Genomic DNA, 15,727 nt, shown 5'->3' with positions numbered 1-15,727 from the left:
AAGTGGTCTATTGAAATCTCTTACTATTATTGTGCTTCTGTGTATTTCTTCCTCTAGTTTTGTCAACGTTTGCTTCATATATTTGAGTGCTGTGATGTTTGGTGGAAATATTTATGATTGTTATAACATCCTGTTGACCCTTTTATCTTTATATATCTCCCCTGACAATTTTGATTTAAGGTCTATTTTTTCTTATTTAACTGTGGTCATCCCTACTCCCTTTTGGTTACAATTAGCACAGAATATCTTTTTCTATCTTTTCACTTTCTGCCTATGTGTATCCTTATATCTAAAGACAGCATACAGTTGGGCTTATTTTTTTTTTTTATCGGTTCAGGTGCTCTATATCTTTTGGGGAGTTTAGTCCATTTACATTTAAAATCATTACTGGGGCACCTGGCTGGCTCTGTTGGTAGAGAGTGCGACTCTTGAGCTCAGGGTTTAAGTTTGAGCCCCACATTGGGTGTAGAGATTACTTAAAAATAAAATCTTAAACAAATAATCACTGATAGGGAAGGACTTACTATTGCCACATTGTTAATTGTTTTCTGTGTGCATCTTACATTTATTCTGTTCCTCTTTTCCTCTCTCCCAGGCTTTCTTTGTGTTTTATTGACTTTTTTACTGTGATATGCTTTCTGTTGTCGTTTTGTGTATGTTCTATAGGTATTTTCTTTGTGTTTACTATGGAGATTATATAAAACACTTTGTAGTTATAACAGTCTATTTTAAACTGATAAAAACTTAATTTCAATTGCATATAACAACTCTACTCCTTTATGTCCCCCCCACTTTGTTATTGATGTCACAAATTACATCTTTTTATATTTTGTATCCATTAATGTAGTTTTATAGTTATAATTATTTTTGTTCTTTTATCTTTTAAATATTATACTAGAATTAAAGGAGATCTATGCAATACCATAATCAATTCAATTCAATTCAATTAATGTGTTTTTCAGCCATAGAATTTTGGTTTGGTTCTTTTGTCTAGTTTCTATCTCTGTACTGGTATTCTCATTTTGATCATGTTTCTTTTTCTGATTTTATTTAGTTGTCTGTGTTCTCTTGTAACTCACTGAACTTCCTTCAGATGAGTATTTTGAATTTTTTTGTCAAATAATTCATAGCTATTTATGTATTTATGATTAGTTTCCAAGATTTATTTTGGAAATATGATGGGGTCATATTTCTCTGTATGCCTTGTTACTTTTTGATGAGATTTATACATTTGAAAAAGCAGCCTCCTTTCCCAGTCTTTATGGACTGGTTTTTTACAGAGGAAGATCTTTACAAGTCAGCCTGGCTAGAAATTGTGGGGAACCTCTCAAATCTTCTTTGGGGGTGCATTTTCTCTGGGCTTGTTCATGTAATTTCCCAATCAGAGTGACTTGTTGGGTTTTTTTTTTTTTTTTTCTGAGCTCGGAATCTCTTGTTCCTTCTGGTCTGTGGTACTGCAGGTTCTCTGGTTTTTCATTAGGCTACAGAGCTCTCATTTGCTCTCATTGGCCCCTGTCAGCATTTTGGGTCAGATGACACAGAAATCAATCCCTTGGGAAGCCCCTAAAAAGCCAGAACCTTGGATGTACGTATCACTCTTCTCTTTTGCTCTTGAAGGCGAAACTGCAAATTGGGTATTTTCCCCCAGTTGCTCTGAGCTGTGCTGGCTTGGGTGAGGGGCTAATGTGGGAGAAATGCAGTGGCTTTTCTTACCTGTATTAATGTAGTTCTTCTTGGTTTTGTGATTTCTAGGGTATAACAACTTTTTAACTGGTTTCTGGGGTTCTCATAAAGGCCTTTTGGAGTGCATATTGTTACATTATTGTCTCTGTGGGGAAACAAGGTCTGGGCCTTTGTATTCTGTTACCTTTTGCCAGGAGGAATCCCCCATGCTTTTTATTTTTAATTTTAACTTTTTATGTAGTTTTAATTACAGTTAGTTAACATATAGTGTTACATTAGTTTCAGTTGTACAATATAGTGATTCAGCAATTTCATTTATCACCCAGTGCTCATCATGACAAGTGCCCTCCTTAATCCCCATCACCTATTTCATCCACCCACCCCATATACCCTCTGGTAACCATCAGTTTGTTCTCTATAGTTAAGAGTCTGTTTCTTGGTTTTTCTTTCTTTCTCTTTTTTCCTTTGCTCATTTGTTTTGTTTCTTCAATTCCATATATGAGTGAAATCGTATGGTATTTGTCTTCTTCTATTTTGTTTAGCATAATACTCTCTAGCACTATCCATGTTATTGCGAATGGCAAGATTTCATTCTTGTTTTAAAAGATTTATTTATTTTAGAGAGAGAGCACAAATGGGAGAGGCAGAGGGAGAGAGAGAGAGAATCTGAACCAGACAAGCCCGACAAGAAGCTTGATCTCATGACGATGAGATCGCAACCTGAGCCAAAACCAAGAATCGGATGCTTAACTGACTGTGCCACCCTGGCACCCCAAGATTTCATTCTTTTTAATGGCTGAATAATATTGCATTATATATACATATATATACCACATCTTTCCCTCATGTTTTTTATACTTGCATTGTACTCTAGGATGTAGACGTACTATAGGTTATTCAACCAGTCCCCTATTGGTAGACATTTGTCTTGTTTCTTATCTTCTACTATTATGATTGTTTTGCTAGTAATGGCCTTGTACTTATGCTTTTTGGTCTTTTTGCATTGTATCTTTGGGATAGATTCTTAGAAGATAAATTGCTGGTTCCAAGAGCAAATATTCTAGTAATTTTACTAGATAGTATCAAATCCCCTTAATATGAATTGTAATATTTTACATGGTTTTAGCCTTTCTTTCTTCAAATACTTTTTATCCATGTACCTTTTCTCCTTTCTTTCTAAGATAACCATGTCACTAATTTCAGATTTTTGTATAGTCCCACAGGTCCCTGAGTTGTCGTTGTCTTTTTTTGTTTTTAATCTGTTTTCTCTCTGTTGCTCAAATTCGGTACTTTCTATTGTTCTGTTTTCAAGTCCATTGATTCTTTTCTTTTTCCTCTCCATTCAGTTGTTGAGTCCATCCACTGAGTTTTAAAATTTTCAGTTATTGTATGTTTCAGGTCTAAAATATTGATATTATTCTTCTATCTATCTTCTATTTCTTTCCTGAGAATTTCTGTTCCTTAATTTATTTCAAGTATAATTATAATTACTCTTTGAAGCATTTTGAGAATGACTACTTTAAAATCCTTATCAGATAATTCCAACATCTGTGGCATCTTGTTGTTTTTATATGTTGACTGTCATTTCTCATTCAAGTTGAAATTTTCATGGTTTTTGAAGTAATGAGATATTTTTTATTTTCTTTATGCTATGTGTAGGATTTGGTACCATTTCTTGTAGGATGAGTTACTTGGGGATGATGGGAAAGAGGAAGCATATCATCTTCTCTTTACTTTTTACTTCGTCTTCTCATCAAATTTTTATTTGATCTTTACTTTCTGATTTTCTTTTTTATTGTCCATTTTGACATTGGAATAGCTGGCCCCATTGATCTCCAGAAAGGAAACAGTACAGAATAAGAGAGTATGAAGATGGGTCTGCAACACAACTGACTGGGAACAGGAGACCTGCATCCAAAATATCAGTTAAATTCTTGCCTACAGGACCATCGGTAGTCACTTCCTCTTTGCCGACCTCAGCCCTGACACAGAAAAAGATTATATGTCCCAATGGATAGGGACATGGGCTTTGTGGAATGTGATGTAAGCTTGGGCATGTTTAATTGCTGGTTTCATGATCTTCATAAAGCAAATTATGAGTCTTCATATCTAGGAAACCCACATGTGATGTATATACATTATATATGCATGCATAGAGAATATAATAGGAGGAAATGAACAAATGTGACAATATATTTTTTTAGAGAGGGAGGAGGGGAGAGAGAGGGCGGGGGGAGGGACAGAGAGAATCTTTAGCAGACTCCATGTCCAGCATGGAGCCTGATGTTAGGCTCGATCTCATAACCCTGAGATCATGACCTGAGCCAAAATCAAGAGTCGGATACTTAACCCACTGAGTCACCCACGTGCCCCTGACAATATTTTTTATATTAATGGGTGGTTGGTTTGCTGACTAATTATGTATGTATCACTGGAATTAACCGTGCTTGCCAAAATTTTCAAATTAGTATGGATCATTGCTTACAGCATATATAAACTCATCGAACAGTGATTGTTATGGTATTTCCCACATACAAAAAGTTATAGAAATTATATAATGGAGTTCAGTATACTCATATTAAGAAATAAAACATTACATACCTCATTTGAATTCTTTTCTGATTGCATTAGTCTCCTTCTTACCTAGGGGTAACTACTAACAAAACATTGGATTTTTCATTCTTAATACATTTCTCTATAGTTTTATTACATATGTATATATTCTTTACAAAAAATATGGTATTGTTGCATATGTTTATCCATAGATGCTTGGCTGTCTCATAGAAAGTAAAAAGGAAGAAATATGAGAAAAACTAATCCACATTCACATTTCAACAGTGTGACCTGCCTTATAAGCCTCCTTGCTATATGTATTTATGTATTTTCTTTCCAAGCTTCTAAAAATAGACACACCCATTTTCTCAGATTATATGTTATAAGGAGCATGAATAGATTTCGGACATAATATTTTCAGTTACTTTTTTGTGTGTTATGTTCAAAGTCGTAGAGTTTGTTAGATGCCGGCTACTGTGAAACAGTACCTGAATGTATCCTAAATGCAAAGCATCTTCCTGTTTATCCAGGCCTAATTTTCTGGCTTTCATTCACACTGTTACTCATCTAGGCCTGTAGATCGGAGTCTAATCTGGGCCACTCTGGTGAAAGAAGACAGTGATTGTAGGGAGTTTGTTTTCCTGTGTACAGACTAATGACCAAATCCCTAGGTTGGTTTAGGGATGCATTCCATTTTGAACTTGGGCTGATTTCTATTACAAGTGCTGGACACCTGTATATTTTCCTTTCCTTTTACTATTTAATGCTTCCCTAACTGGGAGGTTAAACACATGGGCCTGCTTTCCACTCAGGGGGCTTTATTTGGGAGATAAGAGAAGCATGTTGTGAAAATAAAAGTAGAAACATTGTCTGTGTGTAGAATGAAAGGCTTATATGAGCAACATGCTTGCTTTTCCCCTAGGCATCTGTAATTTTCCCGAAGACACCCTATTGGAACTGTCATGTGGTAGATTACTAAATTAGTTCTAAGACTATCCTATTACCTAATTCCCTTGGCTTAGTGATATTACCCATTCTGATCCTGGACCACTTTCTTATGGGAAGGGCTAAGGATATATATTTCTTTTACTTCCAAAATCAAGACATTTTTTTAAAAAAGATTTATTTATTTATTTTAGAGAGAGAGAGAGAGCGTGAATGGGGGACAGGGCAGAGGGATAAGGAAGGAGAGAGAGAGAGAGAGAGAGAGAGAGAGAGAGAAGCAGACTCCTTGCTGAGCATGGAGCCTGACCTGGGGCTTGATTTCATGACCCTGAGATCATGACCTGAGCCGAAATAAAGAGTTGGATGTTTAACCGACTGAGCCACCCAGGTGCCTGTCAAGACATTTTTGTTGTAGATAAAAATGCAAAATGCAGGAGATGAAAAGATTGTTAAGAACCCTTAAAAGTCTACTCATGAGTAACCACTGTTATCATTTGAATATATGTTTTTTCAGAAATTTTATGGTATGTCACTGTATATTTAATAACAGAAATGAAAGAATATCCTACTTAACAGTTTTGTAAACTGCTTTTTTACAACAAATATATTATGAAGATCAATCCATGCCAATTGGTGTACATCCATATAGTAATAAAAATGTCAGTAGAATCTCTACTGCGTTCTGACATGATAATAATGATAAGAAAGGTTAATATTTCTGACTGCCTCAGTGCCCCATACTGGTGTCAGTGCTAAGCTTTCACTTATTTCATCCTCACCACAACCTATGAAGTAGAGCTACTGTTGCTGGACTTTGAAATCAGGGAACCGAGGCACAGCGAGGACAGGGCTAGTAAATCATTGGAACACGGGCTTGTGGCTCCTGAGGCACTTCATCTAACCAGTGAACGGTACTGCCTCTCATATGGTAAGACTGTCAACCTTACTTTTAATCAGGGCGAAGACAAATGAAACAAATTAGGGTACCATGTTTTTCCCCAGTTAACTAAGCAGAGATCTAAAGTATTGATCATAATTACCGTAGTTTGGAATTTGGGGAACTATGTCCTGTTTTACTGTAGAAGGGGCTCCCCCAGTATCTTCTTTCCCTTCCTGTGCCTTGGGGATGTCCTGTGCCTTGGGGATGTCCCTGTTCTTAAGCTGATGGCTTTCCTGTAGGTGGGCTGAGAATGCTTAAATTTTACTGCTGTTTCATTGTTTTGTATAATTGCAAGAGTATTTATTGCGAGGTAAAAATTAGATAATGTAAAAAATACTAACAATTAACATAAAAAGGGAATAATTTTACCCTCAAACATAGCCACCAGAAGAAAAGCCCTGCTAAGGTTTTCATCTGCATTATATCCTTTCAGAAATTCTCTTGTGCTGGTACTTACACATTTATGCACATATGCATGTATTCATGTACAAAAGGTCTCATCCTACATTTAGTTTTGTGACCTGCTCATCTTTTTTTTTTTTAAGACTTTATTTGACAGAGAGAGGGAGAGAGCACGAGAGAGAGAGAGAGAGAGAGAGAGCATGAGTCAGAGGGAGAGGGCAGAGGAGCCCAATGCGGGCCTCGATCCCAGGACCCTGGGATCATGACCTGAGCTGAAGGCAGACGCTTAACCGACTGAGCCACCCAGGTGCCCCGACCTGCTCATCTTCTAACTACGTACCTCTGAGGTCATTGATTGTGAATAAACATTAGTGTATATCATAGGGATAGTAGAGATACTAATGGCCAATAAAGATAGAGACAAAGACATTAAAATGACTAAAAGGTATTATGTAACAAGTACTTGATATGTATTGAGTCACTTATGCTCACAGAACTATTAAGAGTTAGATATGTTGTTAATCCCCATTTTACAGATGAAAAGCTGAGGTACAGAGAGAATAAGGATTTGGCCCAGGCCTGCACAGTTAGGGAGTAGTACAGCTTGGGTTTGTACAGTACCTCATGGTCTAGAGCCTGGAAACTCAGATTTGTGAAGTGACAGAAGCAGTTTGCACAAGCATGAGTGTTTTAGGTGGTCATTAAAAGTAATATTCATATATTTATAGTTTTATACAAAATTAGTGGACCTAGTGACAAAAAGTGGCTTGTAACCTTGGTGAGACCATGTTCACTGCAATCGTGGGGACAGAGCCGTAGTGCAGTAGAAGGAAGAGTTAGAGGGAAGTAAAGAATGTTAACAAGAAATGGAGGAAACTCTTTCTGGAACTTTGATGAGGAGACCAAGGAGGGATTTTTTAAAATCTACAATTCCTTGAAATTCGAGCAAGTTTAAAAGTTAATGGGAAGGAGCTATCTCATCTCAGATTTAACCCTTGAGTTTGCTCATATACTCATAAGCTCAATATATATATTTATTAGTTATTAGTGAATGGAGGAATGGATAATTGTATGTCAAAGAAATGCTAATAATTCTTGAATTTTTGTCTCCTAGGAAAGCAGTAAATGGGTGATATCTTAGTATGGTGTGGCTGAATATTGCACTGGTGACTTCAAGATGGGTCCAGAATTTTTCCATAAATGTATTAGGATATGGAGCCGTCCAGGAGCAACAGTTCAGCAAACACCACAGCTTGCTGCCCTGGTGCCATCGCCCCCTGAGCTCACCAGGTGAATCAAAGACAAGCCTGTTTTCCCAGTGTGGGGAGCTGCATTAGGTTCTGCTCACAAGCACGATGGTGAGCAGCTGTTAGGAGCTTCAGAAACATCCGGGGAAGTAGAGCACCTTCTGTCGCCAAACCTTTGACCTCAGGCCATGTCAGAGAGGTATTTGCTCCTCTCCTCTACATGTCTGTAACCTCATTAGGGGAAACAATGAGAAACAACTTTTCATGAAGCCTGCCTTAGCCCTGAGGCTCAGCCAATGCCTACTGCCAGATCACAACATTTAAAGGGCCAAGAAATCCCACTACATACTGTATCCTCTGGGCAGGTTTTCTCACCCCTTGGGACTGCTCTGTGACAAAGGAATCTGGTATCATGAGTCTCAATTCACAGATGACCAAGCTCAGGCTGACAGAGCCTAAGTCGTCACTCCAGATCAGTGGCAGGGTGGGAATGACGTTCCATTCATTGCCCTCCCTAAAGGACATGCAGCAGCCTCCCTCTAGAAGATGGGCTTTCAGGGCTGGAGAAATGGTTGGTCACAATTTCCTGCTATTGTGAACCCCGGGGAACCCAAGCAGCAACCCCTTTGGGTAATAAAGATGATGGAGGAGTTGAAATCCCATGCCTCGTGCCCACAGATCTGGGTGTCAGGCTACATGCATTGGCTAATCCTTGAAGTGCTGAATCAGGCTGGGTCAGAAGCATAGGTGGGACAGGTGATCTAGAGGAAAGGAAAGTGATATGTACGGAACTGCATTAAGCAAATACATGTTATATTTCATTTCCTTTAATCCTAACAGCTATTCAAGTTACTTATCATTATGACCATTATTCAGATCAGGGTACTGACTTTGGGGAGTCTAATTAGTCAGAGAGATAACTTTGTTATGTCTTGATCAGCAGCTCACTCTGGAATTAAAATGTTTTTCCATTTTGCCTTGAACCCCATAGGGAAGTATAAATGGTTTGTTAACTTTACTCACATAGTTTTTCTGTACTGGTGGACATTTAGATTGCTTATATTTTTCTTTTCTATTTCATGTAATGCTGTAGCAAATAATCTCTTGCCTGCTTCCTTTTGCACATATGAAAAAATTTCTCTGCATTACATGCTTAGTGGTCTTCCCTGGAACTTGATTTCAGTAGTTCAAACTCCCTCAAAAAGTGTCTGAGTGTTCTCATTTCTTATTTTTTTTAAAAGATTTATTTAAGAGAGAGAGCACATGTAGGGGGTAGGGGCACAGGGAGAGGGAGAGGGAATCTCAAACAGACCTGCATGGAGCCCAGGGCAGGGCTCAATCTCATGACCCTGAGATCACAACCTGAGCTGAAACCAAGAGTCAGAGGCTTAACCAACTATGCCGCCCAGGTGCCCCAAGTGTTCTCATTTCTTACCCACCTCTATACTTGTTCTTAGTAATTAAATTGGTCTCTGTGTTTCCATTTCCTTGACTCCTGAAATTGAATCTCCCTCTAACACACACACACACACACACACACACACACACACAGAGCCAGTTTTCAAATTTTTGTTTGTGAATTTTAAATTTTTATTAATTTTTCTCTATATATTTTCACTTTTATTTTTTATTTATTATTGAAGTATAATTGACACACAATTTTATATTAGTTTCAGGTATACAACATATTGATTCCACAATTCTATACATTACTCAGTGGTCACCACATTAAATGTGGTTACCATCTGTCACCATACAATGTTATTACAATATTATTGATTATATTCCCTATACTGTACTTTTCATCTCTGTGACTTTTATATTTTATTTTTTTATGTTTTTTCCTCCAAATTTTTATTTAAGTTCCAATTAGTTAACATGCACTGTAATATTAGTTTCAGGTGTAGAATTTAGTGATTCATCACTTACATACAACACCCAGTGCTCATCACAAGTGCACTCCTTAATCCCCATCACCTATTTAACTCATCCCCCCATCCAGTAACCATGTTTGCTCTCTATAGTTAAAAGTCTGTTTCTTGGTTTGCCTCTCTTCCCCCCCATGTTCATTTGTTTTGTTTCTTAAGTTCCACATATGAGTGAAATCATATGGTATTTGTCTTTCTCTGACTTATTTCGCTTCGCAAAATAGCCTTTAGCTCCATCCACATTATTATAAATGGCAAGATTTTATTCTTTTTGATGGCTGAGTAATAGTCCATTGTATATATATATACTACACCTTCTTTATCCATTCATCAGTCAACGGACATTTGGGCTCTCTCCATAGTTTGGCTAGTGTTGATAATGCTGGTATAAACATCAGGGTGCATGTGTCCCTTCCAATCTGTATTTTTGTATCCTTTGGGTAAATACCTACTAGTACAATTGCTGGATTGTAGTGTAGTTCTATTTTTAACTTTGTGAGGAACCTCCATACTGTTTTCCAGACTGGCTGCACCAGTTTGCATTCCCACCAACAGTATAAGAGGGTTCCCCTTTCTCCGCATCCTCACCAACATCTGTTGTTTCCTGTGTTGTTAATTTTAGCCATTCTGACTGGGATGAGGTGATAACATCATTGTAGTTTTGATTTGTATTTCCCTGATGATGAGTGATGTTGAGCATCTTTTCGTGTGTCTTTTGGCCATTTGTATGTTTTCTTTGGAGAAATGCCTGTTCGTGTCTTCTGCCCATTTTTTAAAACTGGATTCTTTGTTTTTTGGGTGTTGAGTATTACAAGTTCTTTATATATTTTGGATACTAGCCCTTTATCAGATATGCCATTTGCAAATATCTTCTCCCATTCCATAGGCTGCCTTTTAGTTTTGTTAGTTGTTTCCTTCACTGTGCAGAAGCTTTTTATCTTGATGAAATCCCAGTAGTTTATTTTTGCTTTTGCTTCCCTTGCTTTTAGAGACATATCTTGCAAGAAGTTGCTATGGCCAGTGTCAAAGAGGTTACTGCCTGTGTTCTCCTCTAAGATTTTAATGATTTCCTGTCTCACCTTTAGGTTATTTTATAACTGGAAGTTTTATAACTGTGAATGGGGAGATGGGCAAAATAGATGAAGGGGATTAAGAGGTACAGATTTTTTTTCTGTATTTAATATATTTCAGATGGTAGGTAATAAAAGGATATTTAGATGATTTCATTTGTATTCTTTAAATTATTAGTGATTTAGAACATATTTTCTTCTGATTATTGACCATTTGCATTGCTTCATCTGTGAACTATTTATACATTTTGTCCATTTTGCTATTTTGTTATAGGAACTCTACATGCATTAAGGGTAATACTCTACTGATTCATGGATTTCTGATTTCAATAAATTTTTATTGGATGAATACTATTTGCCAGAAATTCTAGTGAAAATCCATGTCCCACATCCCTCATTTGAGATCTGAATGCTTATATTTACTGGAAATGTCCACTTGGAGAAAATATTAGTGCCCATCCATATATGCACAGCTTGTCAAGGAGAGCATCTACAGACAATTCAGAAATACTTACCTCTAAGCTTTGCATGGCCACAAAGTAAAAAGGATGCATTGTGGGGGCGCCTGGGTGGTTCAGTGGGTTAAGCGTCTGCCTTTGGCTCAGGTCATGATCCCGGGGTCCTGGGCTCAAGCCCTGCATCGGGCTCCCTGCTCAGCGGGGAGTCTGCTTCTCCCTCTCCCACTCCCCCTGCTTGTGTTCCCTCTCTCGTTATGTCTCTCTGTGTCAAATAAATAAAATCTTTTTATTTTTTTAATTTTTTAAAAATTTTATTATGTTAATCACAATATATTACATCATTAGTTTTTGATGTAGTGTTCCATGATTCATTGTTTGCGTATAATACCCAGTGCTCCATTCAGTACGTGCCCTCTTTAATACCCATCACCAGGCTAACCCATCCCCCCACCCCCCCTCCCCTCCCCTCTAGAACTCTCAGTTTGTTTCTCAGAGTCCATAGTCTCTCATGGTTCGTCTCCCCCTCCGATTTCCCCCCCTTCATTTTTCCCTTCCTGCTATTAAAAATAAAAGAAAAAAAGATGCATTTTGTTATATGAGGAGAATATACCACCTCAGGATTAGAATTTCTGTGCTCCCTGCTCAGCAGGAAGCCTGCTTCTCCCTCTCCCACTCCCCCTGCTTGTGTTCCCTCTCTTGCTGTGTCTCTCTCTGTCAAATAAATAAAATCTTAAAGAAAAAAGAAAAAAGAAAAAAAAAAAGGATGCATTGTGTTATATGAGGAGAATACCACCTCAGGATTAGAATTTCTGTGATCTTTACACATATGGCAAGATTTTTAGAAATTACATAATATTTCTGAGTTTGCCTTTTCTCATGTATAAAATGGAAAGCCTTTATAGCTGATATGAGATCATTGTTGAGGAGCAAAAGAGCAAAATCAAAACCATCACCCCATTTCACTTTATTTCATACACTTTCCCATCCCACCTTTCTTGTTTTTTTAGAGATGGAAGCGGGGGGAGGGACAAAGGGAGAGGGGGAGAGAGAGAGAATCTTTTTTTTTTTTTTTAGAGAGATTTTATTTACTTATTTGACAGAGACACAGCGAGAGAGGGAACACGACTAGGCGCTGAGAGCAAGAATCTTAAACAGACTCCACACCCAGTGCAGAGCACAATGCAGGGCTGGATCTCACAACCCTGAGATCATGACCTGAGCAGAAATCAAGAATTGGATGCTTAATGGACTGAGCCACCCAGGCGCCCCTCCCATCCCACTTATCATCTGTGTTAGTTTCTCAAGAATAGTATATACAACGTAACTCTGAAAGAAGAGGCTCTGCAAAAGGACCCTGTAATAGAACACTGGGAACTCTTTGGGTAAGTCATTTCCCCTCTGCTGGCTGGCTGTTTTTTGGATGAAACCTTTCAGATGGGAATAGAGGTAAATGGAATTCCATTTAGGAAAGCACTTTTGGGGCACCTGGGTGGCTCAGTCCGTTAAGCGTCTGCCTTGAGCTCAGGTCACGATCCCAGGGTCCTGGGATCGAGTCCCACATCGGGCTCCTGGCTCAGCGGGGAGCCTGCTTCTCCCTCTGCCTGCTGCTCCCCCCTCTGCCTGCTGCTCCCCCCTCTGCCTGCTGCTCCCCCTGCTTGTACTCTGTCTCTCTATGTCAAATAAATAAAAAAAATTTTTTTTAAAAAATTTGAGACCTTAGTTGGGAAGGAAGGAGCAGTGATTTCCGGGTAATCACTTTCCGGTCTTCACTGCAGCTATTATCATACTCTGTATTGGATGAACTCAGTTAAGGTCTCATAGTGTTTTATAATTGAATGACCATTTGTGCACGGTCATAGAGTGGTTGGAACTTAAAACTCTCACAAAAAGCAGGACTCCTGCCCTCAGGAAACCATGGAGGACTCAGTGGTCCTGAATGCAAGCTACCATTTTGTCTCATGTTTTTCCCACAACATTCTGGGGAGGCTGAGGATGTGATTTTCACACCATTTTGGACCTAGTAAAATGACACTGTTCAGAGGTTAAGTAACCTGGTTGGAGGTCCCACTGCTGCTAAGACTAAAAGCAGAGAGTACCACCTTATATGTGCAAATGCAGACTACATGATGCTCAGCTGCACATCACACCATCAAGAAAATCTTGGTTTCCTGTTAATCTGTTTCACTTCTGAAACCTGTATTTTTATTTCTGATTCCAAGATGCTAGTCCTGTCTGTATTTCTGCAAGTCAGTGAAGCTATTTCGACCTCAATTTCCTATTCTGTAAAAACAAGGGAATATGAAAGGAACACAAGGAAATTTTTGGAAGTGCTGGGTATGTTTAGGCCCTTGGTTGTGGTGATTGTGCTATGGGTATATGCATAGGTCCAAGCTCATGAAAATGTACACATTAAATGTGTGTAAATTTTATATATCATTTATACCTTAATAAAGCTAAAAAAAAAAAAAAAACCCAAGTGAATATGTTTAAGACGTTTTTTGAAGGTAGAGTGCTCAGGCAACCTATATGGTAAGGAATATGCATTCTCTAATAGAGGGACAGGTGTCATGCTGAGGATGAATACTTGAAGGAGCAAGCCCCAAATACAGACTGGGAGTACACAGACTTTGAATGGACATTGACAGCTCAACCTAGAAAGAGGTTGTAGTGGGCGCCTGGGTGGCTCAGTCGTTAAGCGTCTGCCTTCGGCTCAGGTTATGATCCCAGGGTCCTGGGATCGAGCCCCGCATCGGGCTCCCTGCTCAGCGAGAAGCCTGCTTCTCCCTCTCCCATTCCCCCTTGTGTTCCTGCTCTCGCTATCTCTCTCTGTCAAATGAATAAATAAATTCTTAAAAAAAAAAAAAAAAGAGGTTGTAGTTACTGACATCCCCACCAGCGGTATCAGGGCTGTAGGCTTCCCCACATGCATACCCACACTGGGATTCCTCAACAGTTTGTTATACTTTGCTAACATAATAAATGGAAAATCTATCATCATCATATTTAACTGAATATTAAGGTTATTTAAAATAAAAAGCTTTTCTACTATATATATATATATATATACATATATACATATGTATATATATATATACAAAAGACTCTGTTAACCACCATTGTCATTATTCTTTTAATGCGAACAGGTCCAGTTACATATGCAGCCTAACAACGAGTGACAGCCACATAAGCCTGCAGGTTCTAGGACTACTGCGGGCTTGTAGGCTCCAGGGTCTGTGTGTGCGTGTTTATGTAGCCTCTGGGGGTTCCTAATTACAGCATGTATGCCTAGAAGGAGATGAGGAAATCTCCCTGTGATACATGTTGAGTTCAAATTTGGGGAGGAGCTGGATCTGCTCTTCCTTGAGACTTTCTGAATGGCACAAGAGCCGAACCACAGCATGTTTCTGAGCAGACTGTCATCCCATACCCTTGATGGAAGGCAAGCCTGTCTTTCTGCTTGGGGCAGGAGCCCTCCAGGACTTGTGTGGCAGTCTGCCTAAACCTGCTTCTGAACACTGAAGTTGAGGGCTCCCATCTTGCACCATCACTTGCAGAGTCATGAGAAGCTGTATCCTCTCAGCTACCCAACACGACCGGTTCATCAGTTGAATGAAGAGTTCTGTCCTGAGACAAAAATCTCTAACTTCCCAGCATACATTTGACATCTGCATCCATCCATGCATCCAGCCAACAGGCATTAACACCAAACTCTACACCATTCCTTTGGTTAAGTTTCAGGCTTCTCCAGAATAGAAACAAGGAAGTAAAATGTGGAAAGGGTCGAGTGGGAAATTCAGATGGTACATTTTTTTTTTAAAGATTTTATTTATTTGACAGCGAGAGAAAGCACAAGCAGGGGGAGCAGCAGAGGGAGAGGGAGAAGCAGGCTCCCCATTGAGCAGAGGGCCTGATGCGGGGCTCAATCCCAGGACCCTGGGACCATGACCTGAGCCAAAGGCAGATGCTTAACGAACTGAGCCACCCAGGTGCCCCTTCAGATGGTAAATTTAAGAAAAGATGGCTCCTTCCCAGTAAGCTTTCAATCTGCTCAAATCTCCTATAATTGATGATTTCAAAACACAGTTTAATGCTTTGAACCCCTCTCTACATCTCTAGTTACTGCCCCCTTTACATATATTCTCCCCTTTGCCCCAAAGTTCTATAAAGAATTCTTTTTTTTTTTTTTATTTAGAGAGCGCGGCACGTGCGAGCATTGGGGGAGGGGCAGATGCAGAGGGAAAGGGAGACAATCTCAAGCAGACTCCACACTGAGCTCAGAAGTTGATCCCACAACCCATGAGATCATGACCTGAGCTGAAATCAAGAGTTGTATGCTTGGGGCGCCTGGGTGGCTCAGTCGTTAAGCGTCTGCCTTCGGCTCAGGTCATGATCCCAGGGTCCTGGGATCGAGCCCTGCATCGGGCTCCCTGCTCCGCGGGAAGCCTGCTTCTCCCTCTCCCACTCCCCCTGCTTGTGTTCCCTCTCTCACTGTGTCTCTCTC

General features: G+C 39.2%; 1 long non-coding RNA gene across 6 annotated transcripts in view; it reads left to right on the top strand.

Moving 5' to 3' along the window:
- The window catches only part of LOC116628534, a 67,846-nt gene extending 55,480 nt beyond the window's left edge, over positions 1-12,366 (top strand). For 4 of the 6 annotated variants that reach the window (XR_004298633.1, XR_004298631.1, XR_004298634.1 and 1 more), the window contains 2 exons: positions 3,503-3,726; positions 7,638-9,034. This is a non-coding gene — a long non-coding RNA (uncharacterized LOC116628534). Of the gene's footprint in view, positions 1-3,502; positions 3,727-7,637; positions 9,035-12,326 lie in introns of those variants that run through there. The other 2 variants (XR_004298632.1, XR_004298630.1) reach the window with 2 other exon arrangements.
- Positions 12,367-15,727: the final 3,361 nt, after the last annotated feature.

The sequence above is a fragment of the Phoca vitulina genome, unplaced genomic scaffold (assembly GCF_004348235.1).
Source record: "Phoca vitulina isolate PV1807 unplaced genomic scaffold, GSC_HSeal_1.0 scaffold122, whole genome shotgun sequence".
NCBI lineage: Eukaryota > Metazoa > Chordata > Mammalia > Carnivora > Phocidae > Phoca > Phoca vitulina.
This window is presented reverse-complemented; position numbering and strand designations above follow the sequence as displayed.